Below are 8,188 nucleotides of genomic sequence, written 5' to 3' on the forward strand. Positions count from 1 at the left end.
TGCAGTTGCAGAGCGCGACGCATAGGCTGAGTGTCGCGGTGCATTGGTGAGGCGCGGCGCACTGGGCCTCAACATTCAGTGTGTTTTTACACAGGCGCATCGCACTGGTGAGGCACGACGCATTGGGCCTGTCACGCGGCACATACAACCAGAGGCCCGAAACTGCTCACAATTCCTCCAAATTGCCACTAACTCGCACGGATTTGCCAGGAAAATTCAAGATCGAGTTCCTCAAAGTCTATTGATTAGGAGGAGTGAAAAGTGGAGGTTGATGTAGAGGAACTTGCAGAGTATGATGTTGGCACAGTAATGAAGCATAAAGTAGAAGCTTCAGGAAGTAGTTCTCGGCTTTTGAAACGGAAACATTACACGGAGAATGGGTCTTTTAGCAAGATACCTACAGAAATTTATCCAAATATATTCAAGTTCCTCTCTCCAAAAGACCTAACTAATTGTGCATTAGCGTATTGGTTCATGAGGGTTGTAGCATCAGAAGAATCTCTTTGGAAGCGATTGTATTACATGAGGTGGGGTTTACCTTGTGAGAATGTGGTTGGAAGAAACTCTATATTGAGCGTGACATGGTAGACACGATGGAATTTGTTCAAGGTTGTCCCGTTGAATTTTATGAGTACTACATACAAATGCAAGCAGCCAAACGCAGTTACGCTCCTCATCATTCAATGTTGAAGGATGATATCATGATTCCTGATACAACAGTGGGTGATCAAATTAATCAGTTGAAGCAACATCATGGTTTTCCTGATGTTTTCACAGGTGCCCATGTATGCTCTAGAAGTACATGCACATACTCTCAAAATTGGTGACATTTTTCTATGTGAAAAAATAGGATTTGTGCATGTGTGTGATCATACATGCCAAGAAACAGTGGTAGATGCAGCCAATCAACTTTTAGTCTGCCTTATTTCTGGTCGTTTTTCTGACAAGTGGATTTCCACTGCAGAAGAGGAAGTTGATCTTGGATATCAACAAGCTGATTATGTTGCAGCGGATGAAGCAGAGCCATTGACAGGTGATGGGAAACTTGGGGCTCTAGTTGGCTTCATCTATACCCTATTCTCTCCAGTTTATTGCCAAATCCAAAATCGTACTTGTTTCTCCATGTTGTTGCCTGGGCCTTCTTCACAGTCATTAAGATAATCAAGATCTACCTAAACATTAACCAGGTATTCTTCAGAACAGTCTCTAGAGAATCACAGATACAAGTTGCATGGCCCATCTTCCACTGAAGCTCCTTGCAAACAATTCTTTGTCTTGACTCTGCCAGTCAAAGTATCCATTTCATTCCAGACTTCTCCTGACTAGGGCAAGATATCAATAAGTAGCCTATATTTTCTTCTTCTCCTTATGCATGCACGCGCATATTTTTTGGGATATAACTGTAATGATGAAAAAGAACTGGAAGACGCATTAAGGAAAGGTGAAAATTCAAAGACCGAAAGTCAAAATTAAAACGAAGAATATATACCATAGCAGAGAGATAGGAACGGATTGCCTATTTTTTTCCTCAGTCAAGATTTCATGGATCCACGCTAAAGTTTTTGCCTTGTAATTGGTCATCAGAGAAATTCAAGTGGAATGCTATTCTATCTTTAGAATAGATGAATGGCTCTTTTTCTATCTTCATAATTTCAGTTGAAACAGCTCCCTATTTTTATCGATCTATTTTCCCACCTCTGAGTTTATTTATTGTATTGTAAATCATTTGTAAAGGGTCTGAGTTCTGGGAAAAGTGTGAAAGAAAAACTCAGTGCTTCACTGTATAGTTTGGCCAGGAAATTAATAAAATGATGCAGCTCTGATTCATGAGATTCATGTGGTATGAGTTTAGCATATGTTTCTTCTTTCTATTTCATATGTATCTTGTTATGTTTTACCGTCCATTCATAATCATTTCTAGTTGAATGCTTTTAAGTAAGAAAGGTAGAATCCAGTTTATTGCTCTGCCTTGGGAAAGCATTTATGCTCTATGTGTCTTCTTCCATTTGAAAAGGATTCATTTATTATGCCCTTTTCAACCTCTCAACAATCTTTCCACTCCATATTATTTCAATTTGATTGCCGAACTTCCTACCTATCTTGCCCCATGAAATACTCTGTGTCTTTGATTTAATTTCTCAGCTCATTCTGTCCTTTGTCCCATACAGCCCAGAAAATTCAGTCATTCAATAAATTACCTCTTTCATATTTATTTACTAGCCTAAAATCAGTTCCCATTTTAAGTCATCTCAAGCCCCATTGAAACACTTTTCACTGAGATTGACTCAGAGAGAGCCATTTCCGGTCCTCATAGGGCTAAATACGAGGCTGAGCATGGTTTTATGTGGACCTAGAACCTTGCCTTTTTATCCTGAGGCAAATCTAGGCTCTAACACTCTAAATCCAGAGTTTGTCAAAGATCTCGAAATTGAAAGAGCAACTCGATCAATTGATGCTTATATTCTGAATCTTCAATCTTCAATTGTGGTTACCAATATTCCCCAGTTCTTAGAATCTACATCTACTACTCTTGGTTCATCTGCTGTTGTATCTAATTCAGAAATTCCTACTAAACCTCCTTTTATTCCCACCATTCCCATGCAGCCCGCCATATCTGATTAGAAATCTGCAGTGCTTTCACCCCCATCCACTCCTTCTACACCTCAAACATCAATAATTTCTTCATCTCCTTCAACACCTCATACACTGGTCACATCAGTTGCTATCGTTGTTCCAACTCCTCCTACAACCCCAAGGCTAGTTGTAAATCCACCTAGAGCAATGGCTGCCAGATATGCACCTCTTGTTTTGTCACAAAACTTGGATGCCATAGCTGCTGATTACCAAAGTAAGATCCCATTGTTTGATGCTTCCCAAGGTGTCACAACACAACATCATGTCGATAGGATGAGTGATTTCTTTGATCTCCATGAGATAGATGCAGAGAATGTAACTATGAGATTATTTGTGCAAAATTTTGGAGGCGAAGTGCGAAAGTGGTTCAGAGCATTGCCTGCTGGAACAATAAATTCATTGGAAGCACTTCATAGACAATTTCTGGATCACTAGGAGGTAAAGAAAAATCCATTCCAAATCCTTTCCGAGTATGAAAACATAAAGAGAAATGTTGGTGAAAGTGTCCAGGATTACTGTGTTAGATTCAATAATGTTTATAATTCCATTCCAACTGATATTAAGCTGCCTATGGGGCTGGCTTTTATTAAATTTCCCAATGGTTTTGATCCCGACATGGCATATCAATTGAGAGAAAGAGACCTGGCTACATTGGAGGACATACAGAAAATCTTAGTAAGTGTGGAGGCAAATCTGCTAGCTAAGAGAGCTAGGACAGAGATGGAAACGAAAGTGACTATAAAGGAAGAAGCTTCCACCTTAGATCAAGTGCTTCATAAGCTTGAGAAGATGTTTGATAGATTAACCACTACAGATAAGCCCAAGGCACAGGTTAGAAATCCAAATTTCCATGGTCAGTAGCAACAAAAGTTTAGAATCAAGCAGCAGGAGCAAAGAGCTCAAGATCCATCAGCTCAACAGCAATTCAAAAACCATTACAACAAAACTATGTAAACGACACTGAATCAGAATATGATGAGGCTCCAATAGGAGAAGAGAATCACTCTTTTACACCAAATGATTTGCCAATTTATATCACGGAAGACGAAGAGTATTCAGAAAGTCCAGATGTACAAAAATATGAAGATTTTATATTGGCAAATGAAACAGTCCTAGAAGATGAATCAGAGGAATATCAGAGAGGGTACATGAATGCATTGACAGTGTAGCAAAGGAAATACTCACTCAGGATTAGGGATGTTCCTTTCAATCCAATTCAAAAGCGGAAGGAAACAACACCACCAAAGAATGATTCTCCAAATGTGCAGAAAAAGGAAAAGGAGCCAGCATATCCTACTTCTAGTAAAGTGCAATCAGCAAATGAAAAGTCAAATCAGCCAAGTGTAACAAAGGAGAAAACTAAAAAGAAAGATGCTCCAGTCAAAGAGGTAGAGAAAACTACAGCCTTTAGCTTAGAAAATTAAATTTCTAAGTTAAAAGTGTCAATACCTTTGACTGAATTAATGAAGAACAATAGTTATAAAGGTCAAGTGGCTAAGATTTTGAATATAGATCCTCTGTCTGATATGGTAAATGTGGAAGATGACCAACCTTAACTTATCTTTGGTCCAGAATTAGAAGGCCAATCTGAGGATAGTGATGTAACTCCTTTTTACATCAGCCTTAGATTGCATGATTATGTTTTCACAATGCCATGTTTGATTCAGGAGCATCTCACAACCTGATGCCAAAGGCAATTATGGAAAAATTGGGTTTGGACATCACTCGAAAGTATCATGACCTTTATTCCTTTAATTTTGGTAGAGTAAGATGTATTGGTCTCATTAAATATTTGGTTGTAAGTTTGGATCAGATTCCAACATAAAATATTCTTATGGATGTATTTTTGGCCGACATTCCCCCTAGATTTGGCATGCTTCTATCTAGATCATGGGGTGCAAAACTCAAAGGGACATTGCATTTAGATTTCTCCTATGCCACTATTCCCGTGTTTGGTCAGATGAGAAAATTATATAGGGATAAAAAGATGAAGTATATGATCACAAGCAAGGAGAAACCTATGAATCATCCAATTAATTATGTACATACAAATTTAGAGTCTTTTGTTCTTTATTCTGACAGTGGTTTCAATGATGTAAATAGTCAATTAGTTGAAGTTGAAGATATACCAGAGATAACATAAAATTTTAGAGTTGTGCTTGATCAAGAGAGACAAAGGCTTGAAAGTACCACTGAATAGTCAACATCCCACCAGTAGCAAGAAATTGATGGACAACAGCCAAAGGTAGAAAAACAGGTAGAATTCTAGCACTTGGAAGAAGAAGATGGTTTATGGAGTATGGACTTTGATGGAGCAGTAGGTAGGGAAGGTGCCAAAATTGGTATTTGGATACGCAACCCTGTTTTCTCACCAAATAAAGTCTCGAGTGATGTAAGCGTTTGTTCGTACAAATTGGCTTTTGATTTTTCTAGTAATGAAGCAGAATATGAGGCACTAATTGCTGGCTTGAAAATCCTCAAAAAGCTGAATGCAAAAAGAATTTTAGTTTATGGCGACTCTGAATTAGTAATTAAGCAAGTCAAGGGAGAATACCAAGAAAAACATCCTTGAATGAGGGCTTACTGTAATGTGGTTCTAGACATTTTGAGGTTGTTTCCAAATTACACTTTGACATGTGTTCCTCGTGTACAAAATGTTATCGCAAATTCCCTTGCTACAGCAGTAAGTAACTTGAAGATTTCGATGAATTCAAACAATAAGTTTGAAATTCATGTGAAGCATCACCCAGTTGTCCCTGATAATCAAAGATATTGGCAGGTGTTTCAGGATGACAAAGAGATTGAAGAATTTCTACGAAATGAAGGCAAATATCAAGACACTTCTATAGATGGTGAGCAAGATAATGGCGAACCAGACTTAGAAGTAAATCATATGGAAGTTTTGCAGCTGAAAGACAATGTCATCCCTAAAGGCCTTATAGCTTTAGAGGAATTATTTGACCAAGATGATGTAGCTTAGAAACCAAGTTTGATGCTGACTGAAAAGGGAGTTGAAGACTCGAATATTGGAACAACAAAAAATCCAAAGATGGTGAAGTTGTCAAAGGCTTTATCTCCTCACGTAAAGGAAAAGTACATTAGTTTATTGTCTTCATTTACTGATGTATTTGCATGGGACTATTCAGATTTGAAGGAGCACAATAAAAGTATAATTCAGCATGTCGTTCCAGTCAAGCCAAACCAAAAGCCATTTCGCCAAAAGTTAATAAGGATTAATCCTAAGTTGCTTCCATCAATAGAGAAGGAGGTGAATCGATTATACAAGGATAGTATAATTGTTCCAATAAGATTTTTAGAATGGATTTCCGATTTGGTGCCCGTGCAGAAGAAGACAGGTGAGATTAGATTATGCATTGATTTCAAAAATCTAAATAAGGTATCTTTAAAAGATAATTATCCATTGCCAAAGATGGACCACATACTCCAAAGAGTGGTCGGGGCATCTCGTATGTCACTGCTCGATGGGTATTTTGGATACAATCAAATTTTGGTCCATGAGGATGACAAGGACAAAACAACATTCACCACCCCGTGGGGGACTTTCCATTATGCCAAGATGCCATTCGGTTTAAAGAATGTTGGTGCAACTTTTCAGCGGGCTATGGATATCACCTTTGCAAATGAGAAAGATGTATTTTTAGTAGTTTATCTTGATGATTTGACAATTTTTTCTAATTCAGATGAGGAACATCTTTATCATTTGAAGATTGTTTTTCAGTGGTGCAGAAAGTATGGCATATCTCTTAATCCCAAAAAGAGCTTGTTTGCCATGGATGAAGGGAAGCTTCTCAGTCACATCATATCCAAGGAAGGCATCCGCATAAATCCTGCTCGAGTGGAAGCCATTCAGAAAATTGATTTTCCTTGTAATAGAAAGGAGATCCAAGCATTCCATGGTAAGATGAACTTCTTACGTCATTTTGTGCCAAATATAGTGGAACATTTGAGGGAAATCACAAACATGTTGAAGAAAGATAGTGTGGTAAAGTTTACCGAGGAAGTTATCAAATCTTTCAATTTGGTAAAGTTGGCCCTTTCTTCAGCTCCAATTTTGATCAACCTAGATTATTCCCAAGATTTTATTTTATTTTCATTCACTTCAAAGCATACTATGGCAGTGGTCTTAATGCAGAAAAGAGATCAGCTTGAGAAGCCAATTGTCTTTTTCAGCAGAACAATAAGAGATGCAGCCTTAAAGTATAACATTATTGAAAAGCAAGCTCTTGCCTTGGTGAAAGCTTTGAAAGATTTTTGAGTATATATTCTGCATTCTCATATTCTTGCCTATGTCCCTAACGCAGCCGTCAAAGATGTTTTAGTACAGACAGATCCAGAAGGGAGACGAGGCAAATGGATCACAACTTTGTTAGAATATGACTTGGAGATAAAGCCAACAAAGCTCATCAAGGGGAAAGGTCTGGAAAAACTAATGGTGGAGTCTAATTTGCATGCCTTGGACATAAACTTGATTACTGCCATGTCCAAAGAAGATGAAGATAGCTCACTTGTTCAAGCATCTGAAATTTTTATCCATTCTCCTTGGTATTCAGATATTTTATATGTGCTCCGAAATATTTCACCGCCACTGGGAATGGCTAAAAATAAAAGTAGAACTCTGAAATTAAAGGCTACCAAATTTTGTATTATGAATAATGCATTGTATTGGAAAGATCTCGGAGGTCTGTTGCTGAATTGTTTGATTGAGGAAGAAGAAAAATAGGTCATGGATGATTTTCACAAGGGAGATTGTGGAGGTCACCTATTTTGGAAGATGACGGCAAATAAAATTTTGAGAGCTGGGTACTATTGGCCTACCATCTTTGCTGATGTTTATAAAACTGTTACAAGCTACCACGAATGTCAAATTTTTCAGGGAAGGAGAAAATTACGGCCACTTCCTCTCAAGCCGGTTGAAGTAAGTGCTCCGTTTTAGCAGTGGGGCCTTGATTTTATTGGAGAGATCCACCCTACTTCTTCAACTCATCATAAGTGGATCTTAACAGCAACGGATTATTTTACAAAATGGATTGAGGCAATCCCCACTCGGTAGGCCATAGATGCAGTAATAATTCAGTTTCTCGAAAATAATATTTTGTCACGTTTTGGTTGTCCTAACAAGCTGATTACAGATAATGCAACAGCTTTCAAATCTAAAAATATGATTGATTTTTGTAACAAATATCAAATTACCTTGGGACATTCTACTGCATACTATCCGCAAGGTAATGGATTGGTAGAATCTTCAAATAAATCACTGGTTAACATCATCAAAAAGCTGCTGGAAACAAACAAAAAGAGCTGGCACAATAAGGTTGTTAATGCACTATCGGCAGATAGAGTAAGTCATGAAAAATCAATTGGCATGTCTCCATTTGAACTAGTATATGGTGTTGACACGTTGTTCCTGACATCTCTCACAGTCCCGATGGTAAAACTTCTGCAGGAAACTGGAAGGGAATAGGATCATTTTTAGCGAAGGATAAACCAAATGATCCACTTACAGCAGATGAGAGATGAGGCTTTCTAGAATACC

General features: G+C 38.0%; 1 pseudogene; it reads left to right on the forward strand.

Moving 5' to 3' along the window:
• The first annotated feature begins 309 nt into the window (after positions 1-309).
• LOC149168475 (F-box protein SKIP31 pseudogene) lies at positions 310-1,473 on the forward strand (annotated as a pseudogene).
• The last annotated feature ends 6,715 nt before the right edge of the window (positions 1,474-8,188 follow it).

The sequence above is a fragment of the Pinus tabuliformis genome, chromosome 4_2, assembly GCF_031772625.1.
Source record: "Pinus tabuliformis cultivar Carrire ecotype Pingquan chromosome 4_2, CPIR1, whole genome shotgun sequence".
NCBI classification, from domain to species: Eukaryota; Viridiplantae; Streptophyta; class Pinopsida; order Pinales; family Pinaceae; genus Pinus; species Pinus tabuliformis.